Raw genomic sequence first — 26,224 nt, 5'->3', positions numbered from 1 at the left:
CTGTTATTTCTACCATTATTCCGCCCATAGATATTCTTTCTGCCCTACATTCAGTTTGATTTGGACTTTTCTGACTCATTTTTGGTTCAACAGGCTGTTAGGTATTTTTTTATTACAGCGGAACTCTCCGGTGGGACATTAGCATATACTGACTTGTGATAGCAGTCGGGGTGTTCATTCCGTTTTTCTTTTTGGTGCATGTTTATGATTTTTTGCAGTCTGGCCACTGCAGTCCTAGATTAATCCTTAATCTAGATTAAGTGTTGAGACAAGGAGGGCTATGTTAGTTGTAAAACAAAATTGTGTCACGGAGTGTGAGGATTTTTATGATAAGGTGTTGAAAGACCGAAATTTGCTGCATAAGATGACTTCATCAGAGAAATATTCATGGTACGATCGTGGTGAAATACAGTCCCCCTCTACGTCTACCTAAATTTTTATATGAGTTCTGTCACTGAAGAATAATTGTTAGCTCAGTATGTTCATGTAATAAAACTTCCGTTATCGTCTTACTTTTTCATGAATATTGAATATTACATTACCCCTTCCTGTTTCTGTCATCCCAATATCCCGTTTTTGTCTCAAAGAAATACGGTCAGCCTACTAAGGGCACAATCCTATGGCTGCTAGACAGCGGCTGGACTATTATTATTCAGTTTTCGGGACCGATCTTGGAGCCCGCACTCCAAGGTCGGTTCCCAGAAAACCACCTCCCTGCCCCCTTCCCCACCACCTCATAGGCAGCACAGATCATCCCAGGCTCTGCGCTCATAACAGCAGCGTGGAGCGAGAGGAAAGGGGGCATCCTGAGGGTGGGGACTTCCAGTACGACACTTCCTATGCGTCATCCAGCTGTCTCCCCCCCTGCTCTGAAGCGCTGCAGCTGGACAGCTGCAATCGGCTGTCTAGCTGCAAATGCAGGGCAGCCGGAGCATGGAGGCAAAGATCCCCTCCGTGCTTTGCCTGCCCTGCATTGGCTAGGCAGTCGCCTCTGAGTTCAGAAGCAGCTGCCTATCCCCATAGGATTGCTCCCCAAAGCTGATTATTAGATAAGTATAGAATAATCTGGACTGAATCTTCTGGACTGTCTTCAAGGGCAGCCCCATGTCAAGCATGTTACAGTAATCTAACCTGGAAGTGACTAGAGTATGACTGCCTGAGGCCATACACAGGATCAGGATCTGTGTTGCTCTCCACCACAACACAGCTGGCAAAAAAGTCATTTTACAGAGGAGAATGAAAAGCCCCATCTGTGAATTTGCCATCGTTGCATATCTTTCAACCTGAACATTAATTTCTGAGAGTTTTGCTTCAGCAAAGCAATAGGATTCTTAATATTTATATGTTTAGCCAACTCCAGGGTAACCTTTATAGTAAGTGGGAAACTACTAGCGAGAACATTTTCTAAAGAAAGGTTTTATATGGGCTTCACATGAGCATGTCAACTTTCTGTTCATTAATACAACAGACACTTAAATTGATTAGCATTTCGAAATACCGCATTCAAACAAAGCAGATGGGAAAGGTCACATCACTGTTCTCCTGTCCTGATGTAAAATCTGCAGAGTTGAAGCAATTGGTATTCAGCAACTTTGTAAAATGAAGCCTCTCTTGAACGCATGGAAACCATCGAGTGAATGTATTTTGAAAACCCAATATGCTTCTTTATGTGAGCGTATTGAGGGCCGTGGTGATCAGGACTGTAATATTTGCTGAAGCAAATTTTATAGGTAATGCAGACAGAAGACTGGAGTGTGCAACAATGGAACTTAACACTGGGCTGCTGTCATGTAGCTGGGGCTGCTGTCATGTAGGTTTGTTGCTCTAGGTTACTTTTCCTTACCTAGTTTTCTCCAGGAGCAAGCCCACACTGCTGATTTAGTGAGGAGGGAGAGCACATCGGGGTCGTTGGTGAGAGATGACGCTGTCGCCAATCCACAGCAACCCCACAGCTTCCCTCTGGAGAAGGCACATTTTCAAAAAGTCGCTTTAGTGTATGGTTTTCCTTAAAGGCAGCTCCGGCACAGCTCCGCAACAGTGTGCTCCGACCCCCCGCATTAAATCCTGGGTGTGCCGTGTTTGACCTGGGTGTGCCTTGTTTGACCTGGCAGTGACTTGGTCAAGGGGTGGAGCCGGCACCATCTCTGGGCGCAGCAGCAGCCGCCACCAAGAACTGGAAAAGAGAGAGGAGGAAGGGGCAGGGTGAACTCTTTCTCTGGCCTTTTGGCCAGTGCTCTTCTCCTGCTGTTGTTGCTTGAGGTGTGGGGACCCAGGCGAGGCACCATCATCTAACCCCAACCTCCACCCCCCCCAAGTGGCTCCAGCTTCGGCCCACCAAGCGGCTGCCTAGGGACAAAGTTCTTGCATGCTCCTGGCGTCTCCCCTTTCCTTCTGCTCTCCTCGCCTTCCCATTTCGTCTGGTGCCAGGCCTTTACTACCACAGCTGCTACTTCACCACCACCTCTTGCAGGTACTGGTCTGGAAATGGGGGGCCATGAGCAGCCTATCGAAAGCTGCCCAGGCAAGAGGGGAGAGAGAGATTGAGTCACTTGCCCAGAATAGAGCAGCAGCGCTGTTTCAAGCATTCACAATAGCAGATTAGCCTGTTTTCCCCATTCAGAATAGCGCAGTAGCTCTGTTTAAATCTTTCACAATTTCCCAGTGGCGGATGGAGGGGGGGTGAACTAGGGCTTAATTCAGTGCTTCCATTAAACTTTCCTGAGCAGGGAAGCACAGACAGGGACAGGGAACAAACCCCTCTCATTTGCTGAGCAGCACCTACGCAGTTAATTACATTCAGTTCTACTTGCTGGACTCCACCCACCCACCCTCAAAGTATACAGATTAAAGTACAGGTCGGCCTGTGAAGGCTAGTTTTTAGGTACTGTATACTCCACTTGTCTTGCTTCGTGTGCAGCTGACAGACCAAAGTCAATTTCATGAAAATCTGGATATAACCTCAAAGTGGTTCTCATACCATTTCCATGTAGATTGGGCCCAGAACTGTTTGGGATCAGGCTGTCTGAAGAGCCACCTGTATTCCTACGTAGCTGCCCAAGCCTTAAGTTCAGCATCTGAGGCTCTGCTCTCTGGGCCATCAGCAAGAGCTATGAATACCACATATACGGCCTTTTCTGTGGTGGCCCCACATCTCCGGAATACTCTCCCCAGGGAAATACACTTGATCCCCTCCTTTTAGGCCTTTAGGTGGTTCTATAGACCTACCTGTTCCAGTCAGCTTTTGAGTGATTGTGGTGCTGTAACTGTTCTTATCCTCTGACAATATGTATTTTAAAGTTATTTGCTGCTATTTTTATCTGGTTGCTTTTATCTAATATATTGATTTGTGTACTGCTATTAGGAATTTTTTGTCTTGTGTTATGTTTTAGCATTTTAATGTGTTTAAATTATCTTAGTATGTTGTTTTATTGATTATTGCAAACTGCCTTGGGAGGATAATGTATCCAGAAAGGTGGTTTAAAAATCCATGAAATAAAATCCATGAATGCAGCCGCTTGCAGAACACTTTGGTTCCTTCAGTTGCTATCATAAGAGTTGCCTTGCCCATTAAGTAGATTCAGGTTGTGAGGTATAGTCATTTGGACAAGATTAACACAGTCCAATTTGGGCTTATTTTCAACCTGGGATTAATTTTTGTGCATGGTAGTCCAGACTGAAGGCAGAACTGACTGTGGAACCAGAGAAGTGGTTCTCTGTAGCTCTCGCCATGTTTCCAGAGTCTGAGGCTGAGCTTAGCAGTTGCAAGTTCAAGGGTCCAAGGGTTCCAAGGTGGTCAGCACAAACAGGGATCAGGCAAAAGGCAGGGTCTCAACTAGGGATGTCAGAGAATTCTGCCACAGATCTCGGGGAGGCCGAATGCAAGTGCATTTGGCCACCCGAAATCGGTGGCGGAACGGCCTGCCCCCCCACCCCCCCAGGACGAGACTTACCTGGGGCGGATCTTCCAGGCAGCGGCGGCTCCGGCGGCAGCGGTGGCGGCCGCCGCCATTTCCAGTTAAAAAAAAAAAAAAAGATGTGATAGGCTACGTAAAGATTTACGTAGCCTATCACGGCTAGGTTAAAAAAAAACAAAACCATGATAGGCTACGTAAATGTTTCCGTAGCCTATCACGTCTGACTTTAAAAAAAAAACCGCGCGTACGCAAATGGCGGCGGCTACAGCCGCCATTTGCGTTCCTTATTTTGGCACGTCTTAGTCTACGTCAAAATTTATGTAGACTTAAGACGGCGAAAATAAGGGGAACGCAAATAGCGTAGCAAAACAAAAAAACATGATAGGCTACGTAAAGATTTACGTAGCCTATCACAGCTAGATTTTAAAAAAACACCGTGATAGGCTACGTAAATGTCTACGTAGCCTATCACGGCTGACTTAAAAAAAAAAATGCGCGTACGCAAATGGGGAGCGAATGGGGAGCAAATAGCGTAGTAGACGCTACGCTATTTGCGTTCCCCTTATTTTCGCCGTCTTAGTCTACGTAAATCTTGACGTAGACTAAGAAGTGCCAAAATAAGGAACGCAAATGGCGGCAGCCATGGCCGCCACCATTTGCGTACGCATGTTGTTGTTGTTGTTTTTTAAGTCAGACGTGATAGGCTACGTAAACATTTACGTAGCCTATCACGGATGACTGCAGGGATGCAAATGGTGGCAGCTACGGCCGCCGCCATTTGCGTCCCTGCTAGCCAGCAGCCGGATGTCCGGCTGCTGGCAGAGCCGGCCAGCGGCTCCGCAGAATCCCTGCGCAGCGGAGCCAGCCGGCCAGGATTCCGGGGGGGAGGAACGGAGAGCCTCCCCCCCGGGCCAAGATTCCCGGGGGGGGGGACAGAACGCCTCCCCCCCCCATCAACATAATCCGCGAACAGGTAAGTCACTTTCGTACATCCCTAGAACAGACCAGAGCCCCATCTACATGGGGCTTTTCCTCTGGTTCTACTCCACCCCCGAATTGATAGTGTCAGATGACTCACACTGCTCTCTGTAGCTAGCCCAGCATTTCTTGCCCTAAATCCAGTTTTTTTCCAAACTCATTTTGTGTCAGATTTTCCTGTCACAGTGGCTTCAGTGCTGTTTGGGAATCTGTGTGACCTCAGCTGGGTTCAGCGCAGGCTGGTGAAAGCAGCTGTCAGGAGCGCCCTAGTGGCCTCTTTCAGTCTACTCCAATAGCCAACTCAAGACACAGACGAAAGGATTCTTTTCAAGGCTTTAATCCTTTTACAACTTAATGACTCTTTCAGATGCTAATCACCAGCGACTAAGCAATGAACAGCAGAGTAGCCTATGCTCCGAGTAGGCAGTTGATCCCCGTTTGAAGGAGAATTACTTGAAGACCCTGAACTTATGGGCTAGGGAGAAATCCTCCCTCTTTCCCTTGGGTCCACAGGAGGTGGCCGTTGCTTGCGTGCCAAACGGGTGCTACGCCTCCTTTCCATGCCCTCAATCGCTCGTCGCTCCCTGTGTCTGTGTTAAGCGTCTAGCAAGCCCCCCTCCCGCACTTTCTCACTGCTAGGATCACTATCTATCTCAGGAATGCTGGCAGGAGGAATCTCTGCCAGGTGCTGAGCCTGTGAGGGATGACCTGGCTCCTCTCCCATGGATTGCTGATTCTCCTCAGAATCAGAACTGCTCTGGGGTTCTATCGACTCAGTTTCCACCCTGACAGCAGCGCAGATTGGCGGAAGAGAGAGTTGCATGGGATGGGGGAGAGTGGAGGGGTAAGCATGTCTATCCAGATGTAACTCATTGCCTTCAATTCCACTTTGCCAGCCCTGCTGTTGTAAAACTGTGCAGCTATGAAGGAGCACAGCTGAGAAAGGCTGGCTCAGTTGCTGCCTCTCACTTTAATTAGTCACTGGGCTAGGGAGTGGGGGGAAGCCAGCCTTGCTGTTCGAAAATGTGCATCTATGAAGGAGCACAGCTGAGAAACGGTGGATGCCTGTTGATTTGAAGCTGCACACCTAAGAAAGGGTGATTGCCAGGGTGGATGATTTTCATGAACATGTACTCAGAGGCACTTCATTGAGCCTGTGTTTGTTTGGGGCAGGGGAAGCCTGTTGATTGGGCAGTTAATATACATTGAAGACAATGGGCTAGTTGCTCTCCCTCCTCACTGGCTCTGTGCTCTCTGCGCCTCTTGCACTCCTGCTCATTCTGCCTGCTTGCCTCCCCGCCTCATACGTGTGTGTATGTGGGGGGGGGGGGTTGTCATGAACATCTACTCGTAAGCAAGTCCTCCATTGCACCTCATTGAACACACAAGGGAGGGGGGAGCCCAGCTTCTGCTGATTGGCTGCCCTGCACCTACGCAATTGCTGGCGTTAGGGATGTACGAAAGTGACTTACCTTTCGTGGATTATGCTGATGCTGGGGGGGAGGCATTCCGTCCCCCCCCCAGAATCCTGGCCAGGGGGGGAGGCGCTCCGTTCCTCCACCCCGGAATCCTGGCCGGCCGGCTCCGCTCCACAGGGATTCTGCGGAGCCGCCGGCTGGCTTCGCCAGCAGCTGGACATCCGGCTGCTGGCTAGCAGGGACGCAAATGGCGGCAGCCGTAGCCGCCACCGTTTGCATCCCTGCAGTCAGCCGTGATAGGCTACGTACATGTTTACGTAGCCTATCACGGCTGATTTAAAAGAAAAAAAACCACGCGTACGCAAATGGCAGAACCCATGGGCGCCGCCATTTGCGTTCCTTATTTTGGCACGTCTTAGTCTACGTAAACATTTATGTAGACTAAGATGGCGAAAATAAGGGGAACGCAAATAGCGTAGCGTCTACTACGCTATTTGCTCCCCATTCGCTCCCCATTTGCGTATGCGCTTTTTTTTTTTAAGTCAGCCGTGATAGGCTACGTAGACATTTACGTAGCCTATCACGGTGTTTTTTTAAAATCTAGCTGTGATAGGCTACGTAAATCTTTACGTAGCCTATCATGTTTTTTTGTTTTGTTTTGCTTTTTAACTGGAAATAGCAGCGGCGGCAGGAAGATCCACCCAAGGTAAGTCCCGTCCCGGGGGGGGCGGGCCGTTCCACCACCGATTTCGAAAGTTCCGCCACGGATCTTTGAAAGTTCCGCCACGGATCGGAGTTCCGCCAGCGCATTTGGCCTCCCCAAGATCCGTGGCGGAACTTTTGTACATCCCTAGCTGGAGTTCATTTCAACTTGCGGCGGGACCTGCCCACCCCAGCTAATGCGACTTCAGTAGGGTTGGTGGAGAATTCTGCCATGGATCTCGGTGAGGCCGAATGCCAGTGCATTTGGCCCCCCAAAACCCATGGCGGAACGAAGCCCCCCGCCCCCCCCACGAAAGGTGCGCGAAACAGAGCACTCACCTGCTGCCATTCATGCTGCTCTGCGAATGGCGGCAGTGTTTGCGGCCGCCATTCGCTTCACCATTTTGGCCGTGATAGGCTACATAAATACTTACGTAGCCTATCACGGCTAACGCAGGGACGCCTTTTGCATCCCTGCGGAGGCAGTGATAGGCTACGTAAATACTTACATAGCCTATCACGGCAAAAAAGGGACGTAAATGGCGGCTGCTACGGCGGCCGCCATTTGTGTCCCTGTGCAGCCCAGCAGCGGCTGGATGTCGCTGTGGGCTGCCCCGGCCAGCCGCTCCACAGAGTCACTGCAGAGTGGAGCTGGCCAGCGAGGATTTCGGGGGGAGGGACGGAGCGCCTCCCCCCCCCACCGCGAATGTACGAAACGAAACAGGTAAGTCGTTTCGTACATCCCTAGACTTCAGTTCCTGTATACACCACAAAAGCTGAGGAATACAGCGCTGTGTGTACTGTGGAAAGAGCTAATTTGATTCTGTGAAAATGCGGCTTTTGCCCAGATCGCTTCATAAAATGTTTCCGCTTAGATTGGCCCCAGGTCAAAGACAAACAGGTTCCAATGCAGCACAACAGACAAGGAATGGACAGAAGGAGTAGGGATGGCAGAGAATTTCTCCCCGAATCTTCGGGACGCTGAGCGCCGAGGCATTCGGCCCCCTGAAAGTGTTGGGTAAATTCTCCCCCCCCCCGGATGGGACTTACCTTCAGCGAATGTCCCTCTCGGCGGCGGGTCCCAGCAGCGGTTTGGTGACGTTTCGTGGGGGGCAGGGGCGGCGGCCGGTCTCCCGACCAGCTGCCGCCACCACCATTACAAAATAAAAAAGTAAGTAAAAAAACAACAACACACACCCGTGATAGGCTATGTGACGATTTACGTAGCCTATCACGGCTAAATTTCCAAAGTCAGCCGTGATAGGCTACGTAAATCGTCACGTAGCCTATCACGGGTGACTTTGAGGGGAAAAAAAAGCACGTACGCAAATGGCAGCGGCCCATGGGCGCCGCCATTTGTGTTCCTTATTTTGGCACGTCTAGTCTACATAAAGATTTACGTAGACTATGGCGAAAATAAGGGCAACGCAAATAGCCCATGGGCCGCCGCCATTTGCGTACACGCTTTTTTTTTCTTCCCCAAAGTCACCCGTGATAGGCTACGTGATGATTAACATAGCCTATCACAGCTGACTTTGGAAATCTAGCCATGATAGGCTACGTTAATCGTTACGTAGCCTATCACGGGGTTGTGGGTTTTTTTTACTTTTTCTTTCGCGGCCGGGGAGACGGGGCGCTTCTCCCCGGCCTGAATTTCGGCCAGGCGAGGCGGGGCGCCTCCCCCCCCGGCCTGAATTTCGGCCGGGCGAGGCGGGACGCCTCCCCCCCTCGCCTGAACTTCGGGGGGAGAAGTGAAGCGCCTCCCCCCCACCGCGAATCACCCCTGCGAAAAGGTAAGTGACTTTCGTACATCCCTAGGAGTATCAGAGTTCAGTCCAGGTAACAGGCAACAAAGTCCCAAGGCAGCACAGCAGGCAAGACAGAAGGAGGGTCAGAGTTCATTCCAAAAGTACTCACGCCAGGAATCAGTCAAGGAAGCACCCCAGAGCCAAGGGCCACTAGATTCACGAAAGTCTAGTTGATGTTGTTTCCAGCCACTCTCTAAGCCTTATACTTCTGGTTTTATACTAGGCTGTCAGAGCCACACCCAAGTTTCAGCTGTGAGCTATTTGTGACTGCAGCTGAAAAGGTCCTCCTTGTGAGAAAGCCTCCTACATGTGAGACCTTTTCTCACAAGGAGGCCTCCGGCTCAGCCTAGCTCTTTTCTTGTGTTCCTGTCTTTTCAGGCAGTGTCTCTCCCGTGGGCTTGGGGGGTTCTCTGCCTCCACCTCTAAGCAGGTCCCTGTCCTCTGCAGGTGACGCCTTGATGGTAGTCACCCATGAGGGCTGAAGCTCCTCCTGGTCTACTGGAAGAACCTGAGTATTGCTGGTGGCGGGTGGTTCCTGGTTCTCCAGCTCTTTCTCCTCCAAGGAGTCTTCCAGCAGGGGCATGAAAGATTAGATAATTATCCTAGGGTTGATTCAGAACAGGGATGGAAATTACTAGAGAAACTGGGGAACCATTTCACCCTACAACAGTTTAATGTGTTTGTGATTGTCGTCTTCAACCTCTCTTACCTAGTGTGGGTGCCTACGACTGAGGCAATGGTGGCAGGAAAGAGCGCGCGCCCTCTCAGTCCACTTCCTGGTACCAGGAACAAATGCTGCAATGATAGTGTCCCACATGCCAGTGACCATGGGATATGTCATTTCCCAGTGGTGCCTGGGACACTGCTATAGCACCATCCATCCTAGCACTTGTGAGGAGGAGGAAGAGACTTTCCTTACTCCTGCTGCCACTGCATGAAATGAGCCCAACTTGGAATTCAGGTATGCATCCTAAACTGGGGGATTATGAAGTTTGGGGCCAAATTTGCATCCTAAACTGGGGGATTATGAAGTTTTGCAACATCACTAATCTTCTGAGCATTTCACCATGCATCCAGATCCCAATTTAGGGTAGGGATGTTAGAGAATTCCACCACAGATCCCAGGGAGGCCAAATTCCAGTGAATTCGGTCCCCCGGAATTAGGGATGTCAGAGAATTCTGCCACAGACTGAAATGGGATCGAATTCCCTTCAGTCCGTGCGACGGAATCCTCTGAGGAACGGTACCACGAGGTCCTGCAGAGCCAGCAGTCATGCGGCTTTTTTTTGTCATCCGCACAGAGTCGCAAAATTTTCATAAATAAAAACGCAAGGTAGTATATTCTGATAATAAATACATACTTAAAAAAAAAAAAAAGAATTGTGCTCACCGCCTTGTTTGTGGGTGTTCTTTTTCAAATCCTCCTTTCAGCCAAAACACTTCCTCCTCCTCGGGGCTTCCCAAAAGAAGGCTGTCCTAGGTGTGCCTGAGCGATGCACTCATTGTTTAAAGCAACGCTGTTTTAAAGAAAGAAAAAACCTTTTAAAATGACCATGCCGGTCTGGAGCCCTGCACGAGGTATTATTCTCCCTGCTAAGCTTTATATTTCTACATCCAGCGTTGTTGTTGATGTTGTGAGGCTAAAATGGAGAGGAGAACCAACTCTGTGCATGTCTACTCAGAAGTAAGTCTTACTGAGTTCAATGCGACTTACTCCTATACATGTCAGCACCCCACTTGCCCCCAGCTCAGCTTTGTATTTCCACATCCAGCTCATTATCAAACCTGTTAGTTATCTCACTGGGTGACTTTGGGCTGGACTCTAACCACTACACCATACTTCTGTTATGAAACTCATGAAGAAAGAGTATAATGAAAAGTTCTTTCTGAAGCAGTCACACTTTTACAAATGCAGCATGAAGGGAAAGATCAGCAACCTTCTCTTTGTTTGAATAAAAAGCATACTCTGCACATGCTGAGGGAATGGACAAAATGAGAAATAAACATACCAGGGAATATGAAGAACTATATTCTTTCATTATGTGTGTGTGCGGGGAATCTCCCTCAATCCAGCTGTTCCCTGGAACTCCCCCCCCCCATTCACCCAAGGGTCTTCTGAGATAACTAACAGGAGGTTTGATAATGAACTGGATGTGGAAATACAAAGCTGAGCAGAGAGAAGAACCAACTCTGTGCATGTCTACTCAGAAGTAAGTCTTACTGAGTTCAATGTGACTTACTCCTACACATGTCAGCACCCCACCTGCCCCCAGCTCAGCTTTGTATTTTGCTGAGGAGCCGGCTGGGGTAGGATTTCGGGGGGAGGGACGGAGCACCTCTCCCCCACCATGGATGTCCCTGGATGAAACCAGGTAAGTGTTTCGTACATCCCTAATTTAGGGTTTATTTAGGGTTTATCCTGGTTTATTTAATTTAGGGTTTATCCAGATTAGCAGATTAAAAGCTCTCAAGTATGGCCAGCTCCAGAATTGAGGACATCTTCCTACATGACAGCCGTTTCATTGCCTTACCCCCTGACATTTCTATCGGTTTATATTCTTAGGGTGCAATCTTATGGCCGCTAGACAGCAACTAGATGGCCATAGGATTTTTCATTTTCTGGGGGAACTGAGCTCAGAGCCCGCGCTCTGAGTTTGGTTCCCAGCAAACCGCCTCCCTGCCCCCTCCCCCGCCACCTTGTAGGCGGTGCGGTTCATCCCTGGCTCCCCTCTCTTAAGAGCAGCAGGGGAAAGGGGGGTGTTCCTGGGGGCGGGGAAGGGATGGCGGAAGCACTGGTATGACTCTTCCTATGTGCTGTCTGGCCTCCCCCCTCCCCGCCCACCCATTCTGAGCCACTCCAGCTAGATAGCCAAAATCAGCCATCTAGGTGCAAATGCAGGGTGGCCAGAGTGCAGAGGAGAAGATCCCCTCTGAGCTCTGCCCGCCCTGCATTGGATAGTCAGTCACCTCCGAGTTCAGAGGCGGCTGACTATCCCCATTGGATTGCGCCCTTAATTTTTTTTTTTTTAAGGTCTCTCCATGGGTCAATGGCATTTCAACTTTTCTTTTCCTTTTAGAAAAGTTTTTTCCCCCGTTTGAATCCCCCCTGCTGTTTAAATTGTCCCAAAGCCAAATTTGGCCCTAATCTGAAGGAAACTGAAAGTTTGGTAAAGCATGCATAGTGGGGTTGCTTTCTCTAAATGAGTATGGCCCTGATTCAGTTCAAGACCATGGTACTCCAGGACTCAAACTTCCCTCTCAGCTGTTTGTTTCATGAAATTCCACCCCACCCCCCACTGGGAAAAAACACCACCATTGGAATCAATAGCCTAAAATGGGGACTGAGCTTGCCACTGCAAATGTTTCAAAAAACTATAGGAAGCTTCAGATTAGGAATGGATCTAGACATAACTGTGCCACACCATCTCTACACCCAGGCCAAACAAACAGCAGTGACTGTTCCTCACCATCACAAGATGAGGGGGCCAAATTCTCAGGAGAGCTGGGATTTCCCAGATCTCATGAGATTTTAAATGACACTTTGGGCCAAACTAATATTCTGTCCAGCATGCATGGGGGAGCCATGCACGCTAGTTTTCTTTACCTCTGTGTATGTGTGCAAAGCCCCGAATAGCACTCTTGGAGGAGGTTGTTAAACCTTCTCCCAACTCATTTTTGTGTGAAATTCTACCCCCCACCTGCATGGTGTGGCTAAAACAAAGCAAAAAACAACCCCCCCGGTGCATGTCTTTTCTCCCCCCCCCCGGGGGGGGGGCAGTGAAATTTCACATACAAAAAATGAGTGGTGGGGAAAGGTTTAACACCCCACTCCTGGAGCACTATGGTCTCATTCCGAATCGGTGCTGCACATGTTTACACAGAGGTAAAGAAAATTAGCATACATGGCTCCGCCATGCATGCTGGACAGAGGGCTTAGTTTGGCCCTTGGCGAGGCCTATGCAAGGCCTTGTCGCACATAGCTTGGCTTCAGAGTCAGCCTGGCCTGGCAGCAGGACCCATGCACACACCCAAGCATTCACTGGTTCTGCATTCACGGGAAGGAACTTTTTCATAATGTCCATACTGGCCAAGAATTTGCTTTGTTTTTTGGCCTTCCCTTGGGGAATCACCTTAGTCACAAATGTCTTGTCTTCACACAACTTTGAAAGTTAATAAGGAAAAAAAGACAGTGAAAAACAGGGCCGTGCAGGGACCCCCTGAACTGCCTTGCTATTTCTCTCTCCCCAACTCCTTTCCTCACTATTTCTCTTCTTTTGCCATCCCTAGACTTCTTTCTCATCCTTTCTAGCCTCTACCCTTGCTCTTCCTCACCCCTCTACCTTGCCATTTCCCCTTCCCTCCCAGCCTCTAGCTTACTATTCCCCCCCACACACCTCTTTAGCTCGCTGTTTATCTCCCCTCTTGCCTTGCTCTTCCTCTATCCCTTTGCCTTGCTGTCTCCCCGTTCCTCCCAGCCTCTAGCTTCGCTACTTCTCTCTCCACCTCTTTACCTCGCTGTTTCTCCCCACTCCCAGCTTCTAGCCTTGCTCTTTCTCTTTCCTCTACCCCTTTGCCTTGCTATTTTCCCCTCCCTCCCAGCTTCTATCCTCACTATTTCTCTGCCCCACCACCTCTTTATCTCACTGTGTTTACTAGCCAGGTCCCCATGGCAACCATTATGTGACCAGCCATATCCTCCATAAGAGCCATTTTGTGGTGGGGCCCACAGCAATTTCTCAAATTCCCAAAGGCACTTACAGGTCCAAAAGGGTTGGGGACCCCTTGCATAACTCCTAAGGATGGACATATCTGTCAATTTCAGTTTTGTTCAGTTTTTTCATTTTTCAGACCTCAATGTTATCCCTTTTTCACATTAGTTTGTGGTTTTTAAACCAATCAGCACAAACATTTTATCTTTTCTATCTTTTTTTCACAAACATATACATTTTTCTGTACGCTTGCCCCTAGTATACATATTTTTGTATGCATTTTTTTTTAACCGAGAAATGTATCATAAAATTCAGAAAAGTTGAATACTGAAGTACAACTGCGTTTTGGTTCACGTATCAGATTGGGAAGTGTAAATTAGTTAAGTTAGCATGAAAAAATGAAGCAAACAAATTTCTCCCCATCGCTAATAACTCATGAGGGTTGCATCAACGGTTCAGTCATAACTCCCCTCCCCACAAGTTTCCCTAGGCTATGGTATTGGCTAAAACCATTTTAGAGCTTCCTGTTGCCAGGAAAGAGCTAAAGATGGCAGGGTTTGTTGTTGTTTTTGTCTCTGACATCATGCCTTGTTTGTCTGCAAATGCCAGTGCTACAAAATCTCAGCTGAGTACTGTGTGGGTGAGATTAATGACTGAGAACTCCAGAAGGTGGTGAAACAAGCATACGGACTCCACTTCATCAAATTGTGGTATATAGTTCAGCTCCCAAAGGTACCTGATTATGCTGGCTTGGTATTGGGTCTGAATAAGCTGTTATATTTATTTATTTATTTATTATTAAATTTATTAATCACCCATCTGGCTGGTCACCCAGCCACTCTGGGCGATGTACAGCGTATAATAAAACAGTTTAAACAATAAAATTGTTTTTTAAAACAATAAAATTAAATAATAGTTTAAAACTGTTGATCTGGTAACATGCTTGAAAACATAACTATAAGGATATCCTGGAGGATATTCTCCACCTGTCATGAGAGGTGACTGAAAGTCAAGAATTTTGGGATGGGTGGTGAGTTTAAATTGTATTTTAGGGGCACTTGCGTAAACAACCCGTGTGACTCGTTTTCAGACAACCTTGACTGCAGTAAAATATTGCGGGGGCAGTAGTGACAGCAGTATAGTACTGAGAGACGCTACAGAGGAAATCATCTCCCATTCGCTGCAGAAGATGGAGCTAAAGATTTGAGATTTCTAGCATGGCGATAAAGTGAGGGGAAAGCGTCACCTGCTGGATTTCCAACTGCTATACAATGATTACAGGTCCAGAAGCTCTCCCTTCTCATAGAATCATAGAATAGTAGGGTTGGAAGGGGCCTACAAGGCCATCGAGTCCAACCCCCTGCTCAATGCAGGAATCCAAGTCAGAGCATCCCTGACAGATGGCTGTCCAACCTCGTCTTGAAGGCCTCCAGTGTGGAGGAGCCCACCACCTCCCCAGGTAATTGGTTCCATTGTCGTATTGCTCTGACACTCAGGAGGTTTTTCCTGATGTTCAGCCGGAATCTGGCTTCCTGTCACTTGAGCCCATTATTCCGTGTCCTGCACTCTGGGATGATCAAGAAGAGATCCTGGCCTTCTTCTCTGTGACAACCTTTCAAGTACTTGAAGAGTGCTATCATATCTCCCCTCAGTCTTCTCTTCTCAAGGCTAAACATGCCCAGTTCTTTCAGTCTCTCTTCATAGGGCTTTGTTTCCAGTCCCCTGATCATCTTTGTTGCCCTCCTTTGAACCCTCTCCAGTTTGTCTGCATCCTTCTTCAAGTGTGGTGCCCAGAACTGGACACAGTACTCCAGATGAGGCCTAACCAGTGCTGAGTAGAGGGGAACTAGTACTTCCCGGGATTTGGAAGCGATGCTTCTATGAATGCAGCCCAAAATAGCATTTGCCTTTTTTGCAGCCACATCACATTGTTGGCTCATATTCAGCTTGTGATCGACAACAATTCCAAGATCCTTCTTGCTCGTAGTGTGGTTGAGCCACGTATCCCCCATCTTGTAACTGTGCATTTGGTTTCTTTTTCCTAGGTGCAGAACTTGGCATTTGTCCCTATTAAATGTCATTCGGTTGTTTTCTGCCCAGCACTCCAGTCTATCCAGATCACTTTGAATTTTGTTTCTGTCTTCCAAAGTATTAGCTATCCCGCCCAATTTTGTGTCACCTGCAAATTTGATCAGCATTCCCTGCACCTCCTCCTCCAAGTCATTAATAAAAATGTTGAAGAGCACTGGGCCCAGGACGGAGCCCTGCGGTACCCCACTCGTTACCTCTCCCCAGCTTGAGAAGGTCCCATTGATAAGCACTCTTTGAGTCCGATTCTGTAGCCAACTGTGGATCCACCGGATCGTTGTTTCATCTAGCCCACATCGAGCTAGTTTGCTCATCAGGATATCATGGGGCACTTTGTCAAAAGCTTTGCTGAAGTCGAGGTATATGATGTCTACAGCATTCCCACGGTCTACAAGGGAGGTGACTTGATCAAAAAATGAGATCAGATTTGTCTGGCAGGACTTGTTTTTGACAAATCCATGTTGGCTTCGAGTAATCACGGCATTGTTGTCAAGGTGCTTCCAGATGGATTGCTTTATGATCTGCTCCAGAATTTTCCCAGGGATTGATGTCAGACTGACTGGTCTGTAGTTCCCAGGTTCCTCCTTTTTACCCTTTTTGAAGATAGGGACAACGTTAGCCCTCCTTCAGTCATCTGGCACTTCCCCCGTCCTCCATGATTTCTCAAAGAGAATAGACAGCGGTTCTGAGAGTTCTTCTGCCAGTTCCTTTATGACTCTAGGATGCAGTTCATCTGGCCCTGGAGATTTGAACTCATTCAAAGTAATGAGGTGTTCCTTGACCATATGCCTGTCGATCTCAAGCTGCAATCCTGCCCCTTCAGCCTGTACTTCGCCTTTGCCAGGGGGGTCATAGACCCTCTTTTGGGAGAAGACTGAGCCAAAGTAGGAATTGAACACCTCTGCCTTTTCTTTGTCATCTGTTATCGTTTTGCCATCCTTATTTAATAGCTGAACAACCATTTCTTTCCTCTGCCTTTTACTATGCACGTAGCTGAAGAAAGCCTTTTTGTTGTTTTTAGCATCCCTCGCTAACCTCAGCTCGTTCTCCGCTTTAGCCTTCCTGACGCCATCCCTGCAATTCTGTGCTACCTGCCTGTACTCTTCCTTTGTTACTTGGCCTTCTTTCCACTTCCTATATGTGTCCTTTTTTGTTTTCAGGTCATCCCTAAGCTTTTTGTGAAGCCACATTGGCTTCTTCTGTTGTCTTCCACCTTTTCTTCTTGTTGGAATTGTTTGTGATTGTGCTTTGAGAATTTCCTTTTTTAAAAGTTCCCACCCATCTTGGACTCCTTTTCTCATTAGCGTCGCTTGCCATGGGACCTTACTGATCACTGTTCTGAGTTTATTAAAATCAGCTTTCCTAAAATCCAGGGTATGCGTTTGACTACACTTGGCTTTTGCTTCCCTTAGAACCAAGAACTCAAGTACAACATGGTCGCTTTCCCCCAGAGTTCCTGTAACTGCTACTTTATCCACTAAGTCATCTCTGTTGGTTAGGATCAAGTCAAGGATAGCCGATCCTCTAGTTCCTTCCTCTACTTTCTGTAGGAGGAAGTTATCCGCCACACAAGTCAGGAATTTCCTGGAGGGGCCATGTTTTGCAGAATTTGTCTCCCAACAAATATCGGGAAAATTGAAGTCCCCCATTACTACTACATCATGCTTCCTTAAAACATTGGCTATTTGCTTTTCAAAAGTTTCATCCTTGTCTTCTCCTTGATTGGGTGGCCAGTAGTAGACTCCGACCACCAGGTTCCTTTTATTCTTTGCTCCATTTATTTCAACCCAGATGCTCTCGATGGGGCTACCAAGCTCCTCCTCCTGTATTTCTGTGCAGAGATATGTATTTTTCACATACAGTGCAACCCCACCTCCCTTTCTGTTCCTCCTGTTCTTTTTGAACAAGTTATATCCTTCAACTGCTGTATTCCAGTCATGAGAGTCATCCCACCAAGTCTCAGTTATACCTATCAAGTCATAATTTCCCTCCTGTATTAAGAGTTCAAGTTCGTTCTGTTTGTTTCCCATACTCTGGGCATTAGTATATAGACATCGAAGACCATGTGCTTCATAGTCTGGCTTTCTTCCTACATATGTCTGAAGACTATTATTGGGCGCTATCAGAGCTGTTCTCTCCATTGCAGTGCATGCGCCTATGTCCATCGTTACCCCCAACATTACATCTCCCTTCTCCGTAGGATTCAGTTTAAAGCCCTCCTGATGAAGTTCTTCATGCTGTGGCCAAACACATTCTTCCCAGCCTTTGTGAGGTGCAACCCATCCCTAGCCAACAGCCCATCTTCCAGGAAGTATAGGCCGTGGTCCCAGAATCCAAATCTCTCTCGTCGGCACCACCTTCGTAGCCAGTCATTCACCCGGACTATTTTTCGTTCCCTTTCTATCCCTCTTATAACTACTGGAAGGATGGATGAGAAAACTATCTGGGCCCCAAAGTTCTTGAGTTTCCTTCCCAAAGCTTCAAAGTCTGACGTGATCTCTTTGTAGCTCCGCTTGGCGGTATCATTTGTTCCCACATGGATGAGAAGAAAGGGATACCTGTCAGTGGGCTTTATGAGTGCAGGCAACCTTTCAGTCACGTCTCTAATCTGTACTCCCGGGAGACAACATACCTGGCGAGTCCATGGGTCTTCACGACATACTTGGGCCTCGATCCCACACAGCAAGGAGTCTCCCACTACTACCACTCTTCTCTTCTTCTTGTAGGCCTGGGTTTCATCACCTCTGTTTGACTGACCTTTAGCCTCTTGCTCACTCTCATGCAGGTTCCCCTGTGATTCTTCCTCTGCAGGCTGTCCTCCAGTCTCATCCGCAAGTACCTGGAATTGGTTCCACAGCTCCACTGCTTCCACTGGTGCAGAGTGGCGTCTAGTTCTTCTTCTCCTAACTGTCACCCTTTTCCAAGGAGTATCCTCTATTCCATTTTTCTTCACCTCAGCATTTCCCACTGCCTCATCTTGCTGTTGCTCTTCAAGCTTCTGGTCTGCCCTTTGCTGCTGTAGTTCCCCCATTCTGTCCAAGAACTCTTCGTGTTCTCTTCTTCCCCGAAGGGTCGACAGTCGCCGCTCCAGTCCACTTATTTTTTCCTCCAGCAGCGTGATCAACTTGCACTTGTTGCAGGTGTAGGCCATGTTGTTCTCAGGCAAGAAAACAAACATTGCACACACCTTGCAGGTCACCACCACTGGAGAGTCTTGTCCTTCCATAGCCTCTTTTCCCTTTTTGTGTCTAGCTTTGTGATTGTTCTAGACTAGCCTGTGCCTGCTCCTCTACTCAGTAGAGGTTAAAAGCAGAGTCCCACTGGTGTGGAAGTGTGTGTTACAAGACAAATAAATGGGGGGAAAAAGTTAGTTAAAAAAAAAAAATGTTAGGGGCCTCCCCCTTGACCTCCCCTGCCGAACTCCCCTGGCCAACTCCTGTTTGCTCCCCCCGTTCGCTCGCTCTGTTCGCTCGCTCTCTGGGAGCTTGCCTGCTTCTGTAGTCCCTGGACCAGCTGGAGCAGCTTGCTCTGCTCTGCTCTGCTCAGCTGGGAGGCGGGAAACAGCTGGATTTCCAACTGCTATACAATGATTACAGGTCCAGAAGCTCTCCCTTCTCCGTGCCCAAAGATCGCAAGATAACTCTAGAAAGAACAACCAAAAGAACCAAGCCTCAGTCATGGCTAGAGTTACTATCAAATTTTCCCTAACCAACTTTGGAGAAGCATTTGGAGGTGTGAGCCTGGGCAAAACATGTGACGGAAGCTAAGAGCATTTTGATTGCACATCCTTATTCGTCAGAAGCCCTATTCAGGCCTTATGGGAAGAAAAAAAAAAGGTTAACTCACCAATATGATTTTGCTGCACTCCCATTCATTCCACTGTGCCAGCAGGACCCACCAAGAGTGCAACAGGGAATTGGTGCTTCCTAAAGCAACCCCAGAAATGAGTGCAAACACTTGTTTCTGGATTGGGACAGGTGACTGGAGCTCCCTTCTGAGAACTCTGTTGACCTGCCCCATTCTGGAAACGAGCGTTTCCACTCATTTCCAGTGGCTTTAAGAACCACTAGCAACCTGTTGCGCGAGCGGTGGTCCTGCTGGCGCACGGGCAGCGTAGGATATTGCCAATTATGTAGCCCCTCCCTTCATGTCTGCACATGCCGTGCAATGTCTATAGGGTGGGGGCCTTTCTACAGTGCAAGGTTCCCCAATAGTGCAGGGTTCCAGCTTGTGTGGAGGGCTTTGTGCGTACCGCTGTACAAGCAAAGCCACCTCTCATTTGCATCGTAGATATGGACATTAGGGGAGGCACTATGTAATGTGAGTGATGTTAGTGGGCAAGTCTACTTGTCGCAGCCTCACTTGCATGGTGAATTACATGGCATGATCCACCCTCTGGAAAACGCTCCCCCGTACAGTCCGGGAAGCAGAAAATGTGGCAGCTTTCCAGAGCCTCCTAAAAATGCACCTTTTCACCCAGGCTTTCCCTGGGTTGCAACTGCTGTTGGGTTTTACTTTGGTTTACACGCTACTCTTAAACTTTCAAAGTCTTATATTATGTTTTATCATCTTGTTTTTATGGTTTTAATTGTTATGAACTGCCTAGACAGTCTCGACTGTCGGGCAGTATAAAATGTAATATTAAAATAAATAAAAAGTAAATGTACCCTTTTTTTTAATAAGGCCTGAATAGGGCAAGAGTTCACTGTATATCTTGGTATCATACCTAGAATACTTTCTACATCTCCTTTCCAGGCATTGCATAAAATAATAATAATAACAATCATCATCATCTACTTGTCAGATCACTGGCTTATTTTGAACTTCAAGAGTAGCAAAATGATATATGGGCTGTTGGTGTCAGTCTCATAGGTTGCCAGAAATTGCTGTGTGTCAGGAAGGATATGTTAATTGAAACTCTATCTGCCTCCAGACAATGTACAGCAAAATCTGATTGCTAGTTAAAAAAAGAAGACGCAAGGAACGATACTTCTCAGAATTCTCCACATGTATGCCAGTTCTGTAATAGCAAAATTAGATATGATGTATTCGTGCCATTCTCCAGAGTTGTGACTGAGTAATCTCTATGTTTCAGAATCTTAAACTTAGAATTTGCTGCCAGCTTTCACACAGCCCTATTAGGTGGTAATTCTACAAATACTTATCAGACAGGAAGTCCCATTGACTTTAATGGGATTTACTCCTGAGTAAACATGTATAGGATTCTGTTGTTAATTGGGATCTCCAGCTCCTACATGTATGGTAATGGTAACAAATATTCAAAAGGGCTGGTTGGGGCATGCTGGGAGTTGTAGGACATTTTTCTGTCTAAACATGCCAAGGACTGAGCCCTAAAGAAGACTAAAACAACAGTGAGTCTTCTGGCACTTTAATGACTAACAAATTTACCCCGGCATAAGCTTTTTGTGGACACTGTTCACTTCATCAGAAGCAATAATCTGAACTTAGCAGATTTATATATACGTGTCGGGGGGTGGGGGAAATGCAAACCGTGTGATAAGAGAGAACTGAAATACAAAAAGTACAGACAGTGGTAATTACTCTTAATAGACGCCATTCACAACATGTGGTAACACAGACGTCATTGCAATGGTGAACAGATTGACATATGCAGTGTGATTAAAAAATAAATTGGTCCTTGTTCAAACCACAAGAAATAGAAGTGAATCTCTTGATGAACTGTAATTCAGCAATTCTTGTTAATATCTCTCATGAAATTCCTTTGTTCAAGAACGGCCACCTTAAGGTCATTGATAGAATGTCTAAACACATCTGCATGCTATACTTAGAGTATGCTTAAATGTTGAACACCGCTGCATGTGCGCTATGAAATATTAAGTAATATTGTGAAATATTAACTCCTATTGTAGGCCAAATACGCAGAAACACTAACAGTGCAACCTATATCTGTCTACTCAGAAGTATGTCCCACTGAGTTCAATGAGGCTTACTCTCAGGTATGTAGGTATGGAATTGCAGCCTGAGGCTGAGCAAACATGGATAGGATTGTGCTGTAAAATACCACTGCATATCACCTATCAATATCAAATATTGGATTAAATATTTATTGGCTTTTGATATTTTGATTTCAAATATCATTGGATGTCAAATACAAACACCAGTTATTGGTGAATAGTCCACATGTATTTGACTAGTCAAAGACTTTGCAGTGATCATTCGACATTTATTTCACAAAGTAAAATGTGGGGGGGGGGGGCATGATGGGAAAGAACTCTACTGGTATAAGCACTTCGTAGGTTTGATCCTTGCTTTCAAAGAGCCCGAATAACAGACTAATGTATCAACGAAGGATCAGTCTCATGCAAGTAGGACCATAGTAGGACTATGGAACATAGAAAGCTGCCTTATACAAAACCAGATTGTTGGACCATTTAGCTCAGTATTGTCTACCCCAGCCTTTCCCACCCTGGTGTCCTCCAGAAGTGTTGGATTAGTTTCCATCATCCCCAGCCAGAATGGTCAATGGCTGGTCAAAGCACCAGGGTGGACCAGCCTGGTCTACTGGCAGCAGCTCTCCAGGGTTTCAGGCAGAGGTCTTTCCCAGTCCTACCTGGAGATGCTGGGGAAAACATGTGCTCTGGCCCCCCAGCTACAGCCCTTCCCCCTTTTTGTATAATGTGTCACATTCAGTGGGGCTAGAACAAGCCATGGGGGCCCTCAGTATTACTGAGGAAGCAAAAATTCTGTGACCCAGAATTGGCTGTAAGAAATCCTATGATGAACGGTGCTCACATTTAGCTTTAGAAATGCATGGATATAATAAGGCTATGCAACTCAGTCTGGCTCAGCCTCAGGCGAGTCATCTGAGTCTGAGCCCTTTTTTTGGATCAAGTCTCCTATTATATATTTCCTGCCTTTCTTTCATCAGGGAACTGAATATGGCATAGCTGGAGTTTCCATGGGGAATCTCCTATCTGGAACAACTGACCAGCTTCAGACTTGCTCAGCTTCAGCAAGGTTGCTGCATCATGTGCCTTCAGACAATGCTCTTGGGAATATGGGCAAAATCCAACGGGGCACTTATACCCCCACTGATTCCTTTCTGCCCTGCTGGTTCCCTTTCACAAATGGTGGGTCCCGCCCATTCCGTTATGCAAGTGGGACCCATCACTTGTGCAAGGGAGATTTAGTGCTTCCTAAAGGAAGCCCCCAAACGAGCAGAAACACTTGTTTCTGGAAGGAGGCAGGTTGGTGGAACTCCCCTATGCAAGCTCTGCCAACCTGCCTCCTTCCAGAAATGTGTGATTCCACTCATTTGGGGGCCTCCCCGAGAAAGCACTAAATCGCTGTTGTGCAAGTGGTAGGGCCCGTAGGGGCTGCTTGCATAATGCCATTGGCAGGGTATGAGAGAATCAGCAGGTGGATTCTGCCCTATGTCTTTGACAACTTTGTAAACGCAGACATTCAAGAAAAGCAGCTTTTGCATCACTGTATTTCCATGAAGGAAAACACAACAACAGCTGCCTGTGTTGTTTTCCTGTCATAACATCCTCTGTTTTTCTGCCACTGCTACACATTCTCTGGCCTTGGGCACATCACTGTCTCAGGCAGCATTTCATGTTACTTACCTTCTGAAAATTTAGGGGGAAAAACCCCCCTCACCCTGTTTGTCAGTGATGACAACTTTTCACAGGAGATAAATTCATTAGGATGACGAAAAGGTCAAAGGAGCCAAGATGTTGTTGCCTATAGCTCCCATCTTTCCTCATCACCGGCCATGCTGACTAGGGGAAGTTGTAGGCCAAAACATCTGGAGAACCACAAGTTCCCCAGCCCGATATAGTTTTGAATGGCTCAGGCTGGACCATATAGGAACGAATGTGAAAAGAGAAAAAGGGCTGGATTCCCTGTTGGAAAAAGAGGAAAATATGGAATCTGGGAGTCATAAGAACGCAAGAAGAGCCCTGCTGGATCAGACCAAGGGTCCACCTAGTCCAGCATTCTGTTCACACAGTGGCCAACCAGCTTTCAATCAGGAACCCACAAGCAGGACACGAGTCATTTACTAACTATGCTAATAGCGATAAGGACATTACTGCACCTCCATCCACTTACGGATCATGCTGGAGAGACCTGTTAGGATAAGACTTTGGAAAAATGTTTTGAAATATTTTCCTCTAGCTTTGTATATATACTGTTACAATCAGCCTACTGTGTCCCCTAATTAATTTGGATTGATGTTGATTGTGTGTATCAAGTGTATCCCATGTTTGATCATTGTGTTATGTTTGATGTTAGTGGTTGTTACATCCTTTTGTTATAAATGTTAAATTCAATAAAAATATTGAAGAAGAAGTAGAAGAAGAAGAAGAAATAACTCTAAGAGAAGAGAAACAAGATAGGTTCACTGAAGACAAACCTAGTCCAGCCACATAGGTGGTCCATTTTCAGTAACACATAGCTGCTCCAGCAGCATACACATTCATTTTCAGTGCAGGAGCCAGGAGCCTCCATTACAAGTCCCATTTGCTTGAGGGGGAACACAATAGATGTATAAACAATTACACATAGTGTAATTGGAAAGGGGAAATACTAGAATCCAGGTCCATCCAATGAAGCTCAATGGTGATAGATTCTGGACAGATAAAAGGAAATACTTTTCACGCAAAACATAAGCTAAACTATAAAATTTGCTACCACAAGATGTAGCAGATAGGCTGCCAACTTGGACACCTTTACAAGGGGATTAGACAAATTCACGAAGGGTAAAGCTAGCCATGGCTACTAGTCATGATGACTTTATGCTTCCACCAGGACTGGAGACAGCATGCCTCTGAATACCACTTGCTGGGAAACACAGTCCAGAGATGGCTATTGCGCTTGTGTTCTGCTTGTGGGCTTCCCATGGGCAACTGATTGGCCACGATGGGAAACAGAACAGTGAACCAGCTGGGCCCTCGGTCTGATTCAGTTCACTTCTGATTCAACTTCTGTTCTAATGGTACAGGATGACTGATGGATTACATTCCAATTTGCCAGCGTGAAATAACACTCAGATACCTGTAAACCAAGGTTATAGAGGCATTTCTGTGATGAATCTCTTAGAGGTTTCATGCTATTCATCATGGAGAAACTAGAAACAGGTCTTACACATCATTAACACTATCTATTCTGATCATATTCTTGTAAGTTGGACCACATGGTAGTTCTGTGCCTTTCCTCACATAGAACTTGGTCTAGAGGGTGAATACAGATGACCATTTAGTAACTGCTGTGCATATAACCATTTGGTCTTGTCAAGTGGTGACAAAAACCTTATAATGCTTCAGAAGCTATCAGGAACCAGGGAGTATTAAGGTTCTCCTTGTCACTCAACAGGACAGTAAAAATAAGCAACTTAGCAATATGCGCTCTATAGTATGTTGCTACATGGGCTAGATCGACACTACTGCTTTATAGCGGTACTGAAGTGCACTGATAACTGTTGGGGCACATTACACATTCGATATATACCACTATCATAGTGTGATTTCCTGCTTTTTATTCCACATTATCCCAAATACCACGACAAATATCACTGTGTGTCCTGCGAGGTATAAAGAAATATAGCGTTACTATGATGGCATGTAGGAAAAGCTTGATTTTCATGCGGGAGAAGCTTCATTTGTTCAATTTCATGCCCCTTCCCTTTAAAAAATCAAAAGTAAAAACCAAGTCTAAAATTATCAAGATGTCTAAGGTTGCAGACTGACTTTTCTAACTGCACAAAGTACCCCAAATGCTGGTTCAGATATTTTACAGCGCAAGGGCAGGCAAATAAAAGTCCAGTTCATAGAATTCTTCCCCCTCAAATAAACATGGGGAGTGAAAGAATGTTAGAAAATTAAAGGAAGCTGGGGGTTGGACTCAATGGTCTTGTAGGCCCCTTCCAACCCTACTATGATTCTATGCCCCATATGGGGTCTCACTGGCTTTGTCTGATCCTGATCCCAGCAGTCTGACATGCAGAAATCAGTAGGTGAACACAGCATTTCACAGCATGGAAAAAACACCCCATTATCACGTGCCCATAAATCTGCTCTTAAAAGCACAGCTACATTGGTTGGTTGAAAAGGTGGCAACTCTATAATGTGTGTGATGGAAGGAAGGGGCACTGTACCACGTGTGCAAGGATCAGCTGGCTGTGTAAGAAGTGTTTAAACCTGGCCTAAGTGTCCCCAAGTGATATACAGTCAAGTGCCCATAATTAGGAAGCCCCAAGCAAAGGCAAAAAAATATAGCTAATGATTTACTTGTAGCTGTTGAAGGCAAAGAAGCTCTGTTAGAAAACAAGCTGGCAAACTTAGCAGTTACCATTCTGTACAGGCTTCAGCTACAAGTAACCAGGCTAATTTTCTTCCATCTTCTGATGGAGACAAAATGATCAAGATACTTTAAGTGGATGGCTGCGATGATTTGCAATTGGGACTGGTTAAAATGCAAGGTGATTAAAGAAGGCTAATGGTTTTCAATTACCAACTGACCAGCTGGTGTTTAAGGCTATATAAAAAGAAGACTGGGAATTTCTGATAGCTTGATGGATTTTGGTGGGTAACAAAGAGTATTTGGGAGGAACAGCCTAAGAA

At 46.7% G+C, this 26,224-nt stretch overlaps 1 long non-coding RNA gene across 1 annotated transcript in view; it reads right to left on the bottom strand.

Annotated features, from left to right (window-relative positions):
- The window catches only part of LOC146346701 (uncharacterized), a 47,831-nt gene that overhangs the window by 20,231 nt on the left and 1,376 nt on the right, over positions 1–26,224 (bottom strand). Inside the window, exons 2-3 of the long non-coding RNA XR_014790018.1 lie at positions 10,211–10,337; positions 1,844–1,959 (exon numbers count right to left, since the gene is read on the bottom strand). This is a non-coding gene — a long non-coding RNA (uncharacterized LOC146346701). The remainder of the gene's footprint in view (positions 1–1,843; positions 1,960–10,210; positions 10,338–26,224) is intronic.

The sequence above is a fragment of the Heloderma suspectum genome, chromosome 4 (genome assembly GCF_057233095.1).
Source record: "Heloderma suspectum isolate Gila_16-S chromosome 4, 16-S_ref, whole genome shotgun sequence".
Classification (NCBI taxonomy): Eukaryota; Metazoa; Chordata; class Lepidosauria; order Squamata; family Helodermatidae; genus Heloderma; species Heloderma suspectum.
Note: the sequence above shows the minus strand (reverse complement) of the source record. Positions and strands in the feature narration are given on the sequence as shown.